We start from the raw sequence: 13,427 nt of genomic DNA, 5'->3' as shown, positions 1-13,427 counted from the left end.
CCAAACACAATGGAATAATATTTACCGATATGAACAGTGACGTGGCTTTTGTTGAAATTCTACATACCAGGTGAGAGTAGATTGACTCCTGACGAACTCTTCCTATATAAACATGCGGCTCCGAAGTAACGGCAGCGTGTGCAAAGCGACTGAGAAAAACAGGTGTAGCGGCCGCTTCCGTGTTACAGATTCGGCACGCACTCTTCACACATAAACGTGCGACTGAGAAAGACGTGTAGCGGCCGCTTCCGTTTTGCAGAATTCAATCTTTTTTCAAAATGGGCGCCATGTACTGTTTAGATTTTGATGATTTGCGTGTGATATGATTCAACGGATGTTTATATGACTCGTTTAAAATAAAAAATGCCTTCAATTTCAAATATTTGGCCTTTTCATTTTGGCCTCCCAATTGAAGCCCCACCCATAAGGCGGGTACCGTTGCTGGTTCCTATAATTCTGTGAACTCCCCCTCATTCAACTGTGGGACAGGAAGAAAATGTTATTTTTGTCATTGCAACAATACTAAATCTACTAACAATGTTCAAAAACAATACTGACAAATCAAAACATTTCAGGCAAGTCAGGATAGCAATAAATTAGGATCTCCACCTGGGAGATTGTTCTATAAATGCAGACACAAATCTCCTTGCCTTTCCCTGACAGACAATTGGATGGGTGTATTTAAATAAAGCACCGCACAATGATGCTTACAATTAGTGGATAATTATGCCGTTATCATTTGCAGCTGCAAGCTTGAAGGAATTTCAAAAGGCTTTTCTGCAATGTGAGATTCTTCCACAATTCTCACTCTGATCCTTTCCTTTCTCAAAAGGGTGAAGATGTAATCGACGAGATTAAAAACCAAGCCACACGACCGATTCCAACATACAATACAGTCAAAGCAATCTGTCTGTCTGTCAATGCAAGCTTCTATAATCATGTGAGGAAAATGAAAAATAATCATCTGGAGGCCTTGCACAAAAATAAACCAGAAAAACAAAACAACTATTTTGGTGAAAACTCTTACCAGGTTAAAAAGAGGCTTAAGATGAATGGCAGAAGTATAAAGAAACCACCAGGAAACACCATGGACTGAAAGGATGGCTTAGAGGTGTGCATACTCACCTCTAAAATGTCTAGTCTGGGTTTGAATCCTGATCCAGCTATAAACTGTCATCCTGGTGTTTCATAAGCAGTGTGATTCAGTAGTGTGTGTGTGGTGTCCCTCAGATGGACATTTAACTGGCCATTCCATCTGCCAGCACTTGTTGGGGCCTTGTAGGTGGATAGGAATTCATGTGTGACAAGGAAGGATTTTGTGCCAAAGAAGGACTTTGTATGACACACGATGCACAGTCGACGACTGGCTTTGGAGGCAAACATTGAAATCTGGATTGCCCAAAAATATCATCGTTATATATTGACACACAGGTGTTTGAGGGACTGAACTTCCTCAAAAGTAGAACTAAACTTCCTCAAGAGGTACAACACCCAGACAAATGAGAAGTGGTAGCAAAGGGGAGTCACAGGCATAGTTACTCCTGGGGGTTGGAAGGTGTAAGATAAACAGGACAGTGAGAAAATGAAGCTGAGAGGGTTCTGGACGAGGGAGAGGCAGAGAGGGGTCTGGACGAGGGAGAGGCCGAGAGGGGTCTGGCCGAGGGAGAGGCCGAGAGGGGTCTGGACGAGGGGAAGGCTGAGAGGGGTCTGGACGAGAGGGAAACCAAGAGGGGTCTGGCCGAGGGGGAAGCCAAGAGGGGTCTGGGCGAGAAGGAGGCCGAGACGAGTCTGGACGAGGGTGAGGCAGGCCGAGAGGGGTCTGGACAAGGGGGAGGCCAAGAGGGGTCTGGCCGAGGGGGAAGCCAAGAGGGGTCTGGCCAAGGGGAAAACCAAGAGGGGTCTTAACAAGAGGGAAGCCGAAATGGGGTGGGACGAGGAGGAAGCCGAGAGAGCCCCTCCACCTTTCATTACTTTGTGATCGTGTACTCGTTACCCCACATTCCCCCCCCCCCCCCCATCCTGATTCTCATAGCTTATTGCTGCGCCTGCATTTACGAGTGGATTCAAGCGGGTCCGGGTGGCTACCAGCACCGGTGCAGCTTTTACCTTGGTGGTCACAAGGCCTTGCTTTCAACTTCCTCAGGAGGGTGTGGAAGGAATTTCTTTGGACTTGGGTAGCTGGTGAAATGTTTCATTTAAAAGCAACACAGACAGATTACAGAGGGAATTATTTAAAGGTTTAATTAGGGAAGGGGGGACGACAACAGTGATAAGCTTTTTGACACATTACTGTGGGAAGGGGTGTGTACCCCGGTTTAGAATAGGTACACCGTATCCCTGCGTGTCGTAAGAGGCGACTAAAAGGGTTGGCGTCAGGAAGGGCATCCGGCCATTAAAACATTGCCTCAAAAAGAGAACCATGACAATTACAACGACATATGGGCAGGGTACAGCCCGAAGTACCCCGTGGGGGACCCCACTCCCTCTCGCCAAAATTCAAGGTGGGGAACCCGATCGAAGCAAGGGTGGAAATCACTCCATTTATGATGACGAAACGTCTGATGCCCGACGTGGAAATCGGTTTCTGAGGTTTGGGACATGGAATGTAGGGACAATGACAGGGAGATCAGGAGAAGTGGTGGAAGTATTGGTCAGAAGAAGAGTGGACATATGTTGTGTGCAGGAGACGAGATGGAAGGGAAGTGGTGTGAGAATGGTGAAGGGTAGGCAGGGACAGAAATACAAGTTTGTGTGGCAAGGTGCCCAGAAGGCGTGAATGGTGTTGGTGTCCTGTTTTCTGAGGAGTTTGTAGACAGTGTGGTGAGTGTGACGAGAGTGAGTGAAAGGTTGATGATGGTGAAAATGATGATTGGAAAGCTCCGGGTGAACGTCATCTCGGGATATGCTCCGCAGGTTGGTCGGAGCGATGAAGAGAAGGACAAGTTCTGGTGTGCGATAGAGAAGCTGATGGAAAACGTAAAAGATGAGGAAGTTGTTGTGGTAGGAGGAGACCTAAATGGACATGTGGGAAGGAGTATGGACGGTTTTGAGGGAGTTTATGGGGGTTACGGATATGGTGTGAGAAATGGAGAAGGTGAAAGGATTTTGGAGTTTGCTGATGGAGCTGATTTGTTGATTTGTAATACTCAGTTCCAGAAAGAGGATAATAAGCTTCTAACATACACGTCATGTGGGTCGACGACAACCGTTGACAACCTGCTGGTGCGTAGGTGAGATAGGGGGCACCTCCGGGACACAAAGGTGATCCCGGGGGAGGAGTCTGTTCTGCCATGATCTGCCATGATCTTTCCTGGGAAAACCACATTTCAAATCTGGCCTCCAAAGCCAGTCGCCGACTGGGCATCCTCCGTCGTGCGAAGTCCTTCCTTGGCACACCTGAGCTCCTCACCACATACAAGGCTTTCATCCGCAGCTCAATGGAATACTGCTCTCCCCTCTGGGCTGGTGCTCCTGCCTCACACCTAGCTTGTCTTCACGCTGTTGAAACCAAAGCATTCAGAATCATTGGAATCTCCCGCGATGAAGCTAACTCCAAGGGCCTCTCACTCACTCACCGCAGGAAGGTTGGTGGTCTTTCCGTCTTCTACCGACTCCTCTCTGGCCTTGCCCCCCCGAGCTCTCTCTGGGCTCTGTCCCGCAAATATTCCTACAGGTCGCACAAGATCTGCCTGCAACCCTCTTATGGTTAAACTGCCAAAATCAAGACTCTCTGCTCACCTTCACTCCTTCATTCCTCTTTTCTCCCACCTCTGGAACAAACTCCCTCACTCTCTTCAATCCCACTCCACCCTCCAGGTCTTTAAAACAGCTGTTCACCACCATCTCTTATCTTCCCCCATCCAAAACCTTGATCTTTTCTACCCCCGCTAGTTTCACCCCAATTCCACTTTTTTGAAATACCAACTTCTGTCCTGGAAGTCCTTGGTGTCCTTGGTGTCCTTGTGTTTTATACTTCTCCCACACCCCCCACCCCCCTTCCCATGCCTCCTCCCCCCAAGCCCTCTCCCTCCCACAAATCTCCCTGCTCTCAAATGTTGTGTGCTCTCAAGTGTTTGTGTGCTTTCCCTTCTCTTGTCTTCCGCTCCCTCTTTTTATATATTTTGTTTGTCTGGCCGATTTGTTTGTGAAGTAAATGTCAGCTCTTTAACGAGCCTCGATTCAGTATACCAAAAAAAAACAAAAAAAAAAAACAGATCCACTTGGTTGTCTGCGACATAAGGGTGAAAGGTGCGAGGAGAGCTCGGCGGGTGAAGTACCAACCGAGAATGAAGGTGTGGAGGTTGAAAGAGGTGACAGTGAGGGAGGCATTAAAAGAGAGGCTGAGTATGGTGGAGGATGATGTGGTTGAGGTTGAAAGTGGTTGGATGTCAATGAAAGATAGTCTGTTGGGAGCCGTTGGTGAGGTATGTGGATGGACAAAAGGACCACCGAGGCACTCGGAAACATGGTGGTGGGATGATGAAGTTGGAAAGAATTTTGACGAGAAGAGGAAGAAGTTCAAGGAGTGGCAGAAGGCGAAGGGTATGGGGGCAGAAAAGGCAGAGCATGAAAGTTATAAGGCAGCCAAGAAGGCTGCAAAGAAAGAGGTAGCAAAGGCGCAGGAGGCATGGAGGAAAATGTTCGAAGAACGCTTGGATTTGGAAGAGGGTCAGAGAGCGGTATTCAGGATTGAAAACCAGATAGCGAAAGAGAAGTGTGATGTGATGGGGGTGAGTTGCTTGAAGGATGAAGTTGGACAAATCGTTGTGGACCCAGATGGAATTAAAGGAAATGGAAGAGATATATGGAAATACTGTTGAATGCAGAGAATGAATGGGATGGCAACATCGAGAGTAACCCAGTTTTAGGACCGGCAGAGAAGATAACCGAGAAGTTAGTTGAGGAAGCGATAAAAGCAATGAAGAGTAGAAAAGCGGGAGGGCCGACGGGAGTTGTGGGAGATATGTTGAAGGCAGCGGGAAATTGGGATGTGAAGAGAATGACAGAGATCTGCAATCTGGTGGTGAAAGAAGGCCGCATTCCAGTGGATTGGGAACTGAGTACCCTCGTCCCTCTATACAAGGGGAAAGGTAACCCTCTGGACTGTGGCTCGTATCGAGCGATAAAGTTATTGGAGCATGGAATGAAGGTATTGGAAAGGGTGTTGGAGAGGAGGATAAGGAAGAAAGTGAAGATTGACAAAATGCAGTTTGGATTTATGCCAGGAAGAGGAACGACATGCGCTTTTTATTGTGAGGCAGTTGCAGGAGAAGTACATGAAGAGGAAGAATTTGTTTCTTGGGTTTGTTGATCTGGAGAAAGCATTCGTGAAGTAGTGACATGGGCATTGAGGAAGTTAGGAGTGGAGGAATGGTTGATCAAAGTAGTGATGGCAATGTACAAAAGAGCACACACAGCTGTAAGGACGAAGGACGGGAACAGTGGTGAGTTTGAGGTGAAGGTGGGAGTGCATCAGGGGTCGGTACTAAGTCCACTACTATTTGTAGCTGTGATGGACGTGCTGGCTCGGAACGTATAGGAGGGTTTACCGTGGGAGTTGTTGTATGCAGATTATCTGGTGATGATTGCAGAAAGTATGGATGGACTGAAGAAGATGAACAAGTAGAAGGAATGTATGGAGACAAAAGGTCTGACGGTGAATATCGGAAAAACGAAGGTGATGGCAAGTGGTAAAGCATGTGGTGAGGTGGAAAGAACTGGGAAGTGGCCGTGTGCTGTGTGCAGGAAGGGTGTCAGAGTGAATTCCATTCAATGTACAATGTGCGCTGAGTGGGTTCATCAAAAATGTAGTGGTTTGAGAGGGTCATTAACCAGTGTGGCAGCTACATTCAAGTGTCAGGTGTGCACAGAGGGAGCTGCAGATGGAGGAAATGTTGAGTTGGATCTTGGAGACGGCGTGAAGCTGGAAGGTGTGAAAATTTTTTGTTACCTAGGAGACATGCTGAATGGAGAAGGTGGATCAGACTCGGCAACGGTTGCTGGAGTTAGATGTGCATGGAAGAAGTTTCGGGAACTGAGTGGCGTACTGACGGGGAAGGGAGTGTCGTTGAAGCTGAAGGGAAAGGTGTATGCTGCATGTGTGAGAAGTGTTATGATTTATGGGAGTGAGACATGGGTAATGGAAGTAGAGCAGCAACGAAGGCTGGAAAGGGTGGAAATGCGAATGGTTCGGTGGATGTGTGGAGTATCGTTGAGAGAGAGGAAGACAAATGATGAATTGCGAAAGATGATGGGAATAGAGCCTGTGATGGATGCTGTGAAGAGAAACATTTTGAGATGATTTGGTCTTGTGTTGAGGAAGGATGAAAGTGACTGGTTGAGAAGAGTGATGGAAACGAATGTCGAAGGAAGTAGAGGACGGGGAAGACCGAGAAAGACTTGGCTAGAGATGGTCGAAGAAGAAATGCGGGCAAGGGGGTTAACAAGGGGAGATGCAGAAAATAGGGCAAAATGGAGAAGATTGTCATGGGAACCGCGAGGCTAACCCCCGCTCTTGCAGGGAAAATGGCCTTGAAATGCCTATGCCTGTTGTTGTTGTTGTTGTATTGTGGGGAGGGGACATGATTATCAACTCCTGAACAAACTTGGACACAAGCCCTTTTATTTTTATACAAACAACACACTTAAATGCTATATGTTCATTACTCATATACCTAATCTACTTTACACCAATTCCCCCCCCCCCCCCCCCCCCTCCATCATCAAGGGTTGCATAAGCCATTTATGCCTGCAGCTTTAGTGCTGAAAGAGAAAGTGAACACGAATATTCCAGAAATTGTGGAAGTGAAAGTGAAAATTTACAAACACCAAGGTCATTTTAAAACTGTTATTGTGGGCAAGGTATTCCTTCAATACAAATTATGCTCAGCCACTTTGTTCCATCTCACCCAAAATTTTAATGGATGTAATTTTTACGTTGTTTAATTATACAGAAGTTTAGGGTTACAGAGGAGTTGGAAAATTCAAAGACTGACAGTCGATCGAAGGGGAACAAAGAGACAAAAAAGATCACATAAAATTGATGAGTGGCACAAAGGAGAGGGGTGGAAGGGTGTTTAGTGAGTGTAGAAGAGAACAAAGGTGGGTGTGGGAGAAAGTATGAAGTGACAATTCACAAACGTGACCGAGGGGCCCAAGACAACAGACACAAGTAGTTGCTTCCACAGATGAGTTAAAAGAGATGAAGGAATGGAGGTGAGCTTTCAGATTATAATTGTGGAGGGTAACCAGATGTGCATTTTTGGGCAAATGCAAGAGGCCTGGACAAGTTGGGGAGGATGGAAGGACAGCAGAGTGGGAGAAGAAAGGGCAGGTAATAGAAAAGATGAGAAGCGGATGCACCTGTCCATAGTGACGACCTACTTTATGATAGTTTGACAGATGAAGGCTTTCTACACTGCAATGAGCTCTGAATGGAACAGCATGGACTTAGCACTGTAGAGAATACCAAGGCATCGCCCAGCCTTTGAGGTCAGCTTGGAGATGTGGTATGCCAAGACAAGTTATGACAGATAGTGTGGTCAAGGAATTCCAGGAAGTGCGTCTCTTACAGGGGTTTGCCTGCAAAGAAAACTGGGGAGCGGTGGTTCAAAATCCAATCCTTGTGGAAGGACCGAGAGAGAGCATGGGATATTCCCGTGTTGAAAGAATATTGTTATGTTTGTGGGGGTAGGTGATGAAATTCCATAGTGGAGATAGAACTGTGTAGGGTAGCATGGACAGCGTGCGAGTAGTAAGCCAATCTCGATGTATTTAAGTAGGCGAAAACTGTAAGCTTAAGATTGTTTATGTGCCTTCACACGGTGGGTGGAGCTTTTGTTATCGAGATCGGGTTGCTTTTTTTTTGTTTTTTTTGTATACTGAATCGAGGCTCGTGAAAGAGCTAACATTTATTTCACAAACAAATCCACCAGACAAACAAAATATATAAAAAGAGGGAGCGGAAGACAAGACGGGGAGAGAAGGGGAAGCACACAAACATATCATTTGAGAGCAGGGAGATGTGTGGGAGGGAGAGGGCTTGGGGGGAGGAGGCATGGGGGGGGGGGGCGGGAGAAGTATAAAATACAAGGACACCAAGGACTTCCAGGACAGAAGTTGGTATTTCAAAAAAGTGGATTTGGGGTGAAATTAGCGGGGGTAGAAAAGAGAAAAGATCAAGGTTTTGGATGGGGGAAGATAAGAGATGGTGGTGAACAGCTGTTTTAAAGACCTGGAGGGTGGAGTGGGATTGAAGAGAGTGAGGGAGTTTGTTCCAGAGGCGGGAGAAAAGAGGAATGAAGGAGTGAAGGTGAGCAGAGAGTCTTAATTTTGGCAGTTTAACCATAAGAGGGTTGCAGGCAGATCTTGTGCGACCTGTAGGAATATTTGGGGGACAGAGTCCAGAGAGAGCTGGGGGGGCAAGGCCAGAGAGGAGTCGGTAGAAGACGGAAAGACCACCAACCTGCCTGCGGTGAGTGAGTGAAAAGCCCTTGGAGGTAGCTTCATCGCGGGTGATTCCAATGATTCTGAACACTTTGGTTTCAACAGCGTGAAGACGAGCTAGGTGTGAGGCAGGAGCACTAGCCCAGAGGGGAGAGCAGTATTCCATTGAGCTGCGGATGAAAGCCTTGTATGTGGTGAGGAGCTCAGGTGTGCCAAGGAAGGACTTGGCACGACGGAGGATGCCCAGTCGGCGACTGGCTTTGGAGGCCAGATTTGAAATGTGGTTTTCCCAGGAAAGATCATGGCAGATAGTGAGACCCAAAAGTTTGAGTGACAGAACTTCTTGGAGAGGATTATTCAGAAAGTGGATGGGAGGGTTGTCCAGTCGGTCTTTTCGGAGAGACATCGTAAGAGTGTGAGATTTTGTCAGGATTGAAAGACATGTTCCACTTGTTTGCCCAGTCTGTGATTTTGTCCAGGTCTGCAGAGAGTGAGGAGGCTGCAGACTGCCGATCTGAGGAATGAGGAACGGAGCGACAGAGAGTAGAGTCATCAGCAAAGAGATAGAGAGGATTTTCAAGAGAATCAGGGAGATCATTGATGAAGACCAGAAAAAGCACAAGGCCCAGAACACTGCCTTGGGGAACTCCAGCCTGAACAGGAAGAGGAGATGAGAGAAACCCATTCAGGGCCACATGTTGACTACGACTAGAGAGGAAGTCCGCCAGCCATGCGTGGAGATTTCCATGGATACCAAAGGAGGAGAGTTTGGTGAGCAGAGCGGGGTGTCAGACCGTATCGAAGGCACGTGATATGTCAAGGGAGACAGCTCTAATTTCCTTTTTGGCATCGAGGACCTCCATCCATTGTTGAGAAAGCAGAAGCAGCATGTCCAGAGTAGAGTGACCAGGTCTGAAACCAAATTGATGATCAGAGATCAAGCCATTGGAGAAGAGGAAAGATTTCATATCTGAAGCAATGATGGATTCCATGACCTTGCTGATAATTGGGAGAAGGCTGATTGGTCTGTAGTTGCTGGGATCTGTTTTTGCACCTTTTTTGTGCAAAGCAGTGATGTTAGCTGATTTCCAAGCAGATGGCAGCTGACCTTGATCAAAAGAGAGGGTGAAGAGAACAGAGAGAGGGAGTGAAAGAGCGGAAGAACAGGATTTTAGGACCCGTGGGCTGATGCCGTCAGGTCCAGTTGCAGAATCAGAGTCGAGGGTTGACAGAAACTTTTCCACCTTGTCAGGAGGAAAGGACACAGAGCCCAGGAGCAGCTGGGTACGACTGGGTACAGAGAGGGATGGGTTTGGGACATAAGATTTAGAGGCAAACACAGAGTTGAGGCATTCAGCTATTTCACGTGCGGAGTCAGCCGTGTAGCCGTTTGAGGTGAGGGAGGGGATGGAGGGGGAACAAACACCAGAAACAGATTTGACCAGACGCCACCAGGATTTGGAAGAGGGAGACAGATAAGAGTTCGGTCTTGAGAACGGAGAGATATTGTTTCCTGGCTCTCCTGAGGGTGGACACACACTTGTTTCGGGCTTTGTGAAAGGAAATGAGATTTCCTTCCATTGGATTTGCTTTCCACGAGACCAAAGCAAGTTGTTTCTGGGCAACAGCCTCACCACAAGATTCCGTGTACCATGTACGGGAGGAAGGGTATGACAACTGAAGACGAGATGGGATAAATCTGTGCATGAGAGAGAGCAATTTCCTTTGGAAGAATTCCCAGGATGAGTTGATGTCAGAGGCGGTAGAGATGGGAGACCAGTCCAGATGATTGATGGCTGCTTGAAGACCGTGCCAGTTGGCCTGAGTCAAATGCCAGACTCGTCGACGCTGAGGAGGCTCTCTGAGAATGGTCAGAGAGATGTCCACTTTAACAAGCACATGATCAGATGAGCCGATTGGAGCAGAAGAAGAGCAGCAGACATTTTCAGGGAAGTTAGTCATAACCAAGTCCAGAAGAGAAGATGCTCCGTTGACTGAGATCCGGGTCGGGAAATTGACAGATTGTGTCAGTCCCAGTGAGTCGCAGAGGTCCTTTGCTGAAGAGCCATGGCTGGTGAGAGAGGTACCCAGACCCAGCCAACTGGCATGGTGACAATTGAAATGGGGAAGTTTTGGAGGGAAGGGGTGATGGGGAAGATTTGGAGGGGAGGGGCAAGGGGGAAGATTTGAAAGGGATGGGTGATGGGGAAGATTTGGAGGGGAGGGGCAAGGGGGAATATTTGAAAGAGATGGGTGATGGGGAAGATTTGGAGGGGAGGGGTGATGGGGAAGTTTTGGAGGGGAGGGGTGATGGGGAAGTTTTGGAGGGAAGGGGTGATGGGGAAGATTTGGAGGGGAGGGGTGAGATTGGATTTTGAAAAGTGTACGATTAATGGGAAACGAACATTTATTTGAAAATGAGTTTGGGTTAAGATTAAGAAAAATGGGTTAAGATTAGTTTCCCCGGTGTGTGATTGCCTCCTGTGGTTTTTCCCTACGTTTTACATTTACAAGGCCGACCATGCAAAACGTCCGTTAAATCACCACCACCTCCGACAGTACTGGACATTGCCGATCAACGAGTAAACCACGCCTTAATGACGCTAACGCCAAGCAAAGCCAGCAGGCCACACCCGAACTTCGTCATTGGTCGTGGTGATTGGGTAATCCAATAGCGCTTGGCCGTTGGTCGGCGTGACATCAGAGCGAGAAAGTTCGAGAGCTAGGAGGAAGAAGGATCGCACCCATTGTCTCTCTCTCGTTCTGGCTTTGATCTGAGGCGGTGGCTTTTGTCACGGGTGCGTTCGTGAAGAGAGCTTTTTGGAGTTTTGGAACTTTTGCAAAGTTGAAGGAAGGGATGTTGTTGACTGTGGTGCTTTTGGGGGGGGGGGGGGGGGGAGGAGAGAGCCGCGTCTCGCTTGGCGGTGGAAGCGAGGAAGGGCCGGTTGGCTGCTTGCTCACGCCTGGGTGTTTTCGGCACCATTTGTTGGAGCTTTTCCCCGTGCGGGTGGCTGCACAGACTTCCAACGACCACCAGGCTCATCGAGGCTATTTGAGACACAAAGCTGAGTGCCGGCTGGCTTTTTTTATTTTTGAGACACAAAACATTTATTTTTATTGAATCTTTTCCCTTGTGTGTTTTCGTGTCCGAATGGAGACGTCTTACCGTAGGATTTATTTTATCTCAACCTTTATTTTGCCGTGCTTGACTTTCATTAAATTTATTATTGTGGCATTTTTCATTTGTCGTATTTCTGTGTTCGTCGGTTCGAGTATAAGCTCCGTGAGCTCCGTGCAGGTAAGCACTTTGGTTCCTTCACCCGCACACGGACCGTCAGTTTTGGGAAATCGCCTCGGCAGTAAGATCGATTGGCTATCCATCATCATGCGGTGTTAACCGGAAAACCAAGGCTGTGTATAAGCAACATACTCACCCGAGGCCTGAACACCCAGGTGTTATAATAACCTTTGTAAAGCAATATTTTTAATAACAGGCGCATGTGTAAATACTATAATAATTAAATTTGGATTGTTCACAACAAATCACGACAACCTTAACATATCTTTACAATATATATATATATCACTCGATTGCTCCGGGGGGGGGGGGGGGGGGGGGGGAACGCAAGCAGTGCACAAGCACAAGGCCTGAAAGCCAGTTATCTGGGGTCATTGTTTTTTAATACAAACATAGCCCTCGACCTTCCTCTGGATGAAAAAGGAGGCCACGCAAAGGTTGGTTGCACTGGTTCATGCAGGATCCAAAAGCATCTTCTTTATATATTAGATAAATCATCAATTTAGCACCTTAGTGTGAGAATTATGCATTGGGTAAGTGATTAATTCTGTTTATCATGTTTTATTTGTTTGGGTGATTGGTGTACAGCAGCTTAAACCCTGGTAATATTCAATGGCCGTATCACAATTAGTATTGTATGAGCCGTGCCTATCCATCACTTCACTGACGCGTTTAATCAAAAGAGAGCTTGTTGCACTTCACAAACGTATTGCAAATGCATCTGCGAGTCTCAATGCAGATTTAAAATGCAATGAAACATGCGAAAATAAAGGACATTTTATAAAACGTAATTGTTGTCATGGCTGTGGTTGTTGTTGTTGTTGTTTGTGTGCTCCTTCCATGTACTATCTATCTATCATCGATATCTATATGCGGAATTGGAGTTGAGAGGGGGGGGGGGGGAGGGATGCGGGCTTGGATATGGGAGGGATGCGGGCTTGAATATGGGAGGGATGACGGCTTGGATACAGGAGGGATGCGTGCTTGGATATGGGAGGGATGCGGGCTTGGATACGGGAGGGATGCGGGCTTGGATATGGGAGGGATGCGGGCTTGGATACGGGAGGGATGCGGGCTTGGATATGGGAGGGATGCGGGCTTGGATACGGGAGGGATGCGGGCTTGGATATTGGAGGGATGCGGGCTTGGATATTGGAGGGATGCGGGCTTGGATATGGGAGGGATGCGGGCTTGGATATGGGAGGGATGCGGGCTTGGATATTGGAGGGATGCGGGCTTGGATATGGGAGGGATGCGGGCTTGGATATTGGAGGGATGCGGGCTTGGATATGGGAGGGATGCGGGCTTGGATATTGGAGGGATGCGGGCTTGGATATTGGAGGGATGCGGGCTTGGATATTGGAGGGATGCGGGCTTGGATATGGGAGGGATGCGGGCTTGGATATTGGAGGGATGCGGGCTTGGATATTGGAGGGATGCGGGCTTGGATACGGGAGGGATGCGGGCTTGGATATGGGAGGGATGCGGGCTTGGATATGAGAGGGATGCGGGCTTGGATATGGGAGGGATGCGGGCTTGGATACGGGAGGGATGAGGGCTTGGATACGGGAGGGATGCGGGCTTGAATACGGGAGGGATGCGGGCTTGAATATGGGAGGGATGCGGGCTTGGATACGGGAGGGATGAGGGCTTGGATACGGGAGGGATGCGGGCTTGAATACGG

The 13,427-nt window shown here is 47.9% G+C and overlaps 1 protein-coding gene across 3 annotated transcripts in view; it reads right to left on the bottom strand.

Annotated features, from left to right (window-relative positions):
- The window catches only part of LOC137428089 (SWI/SNF-related matrix-associated actin-dependent regulator of chromatin subfamily A member 4), a 155,443-nt gene that overhangs the window by 124,146 nt on the left and 17,870 nt on the right, over positions 1–13,427 (bottom strand). The window lies entirely within an intron of this gene.

Source organism: Myxine glutinosa, chromosome 1 (assembly GCF_964187855.1).
Source record: "Myxine glutinosa chromosome 1, kmMyxGlut1.1, whole genome shotgun sequence".
NCBI lineage: Eukaryota > Metazoa > Chordata > Myxini > Myxiniformes > Myxinidae > Myxine > Myxine glutinosa.
The sequence above is the reverse complement of the archived record's forward strand: the minus strand, read 5'-3'. Positions and strand labels throughout refer to the sequence as shown.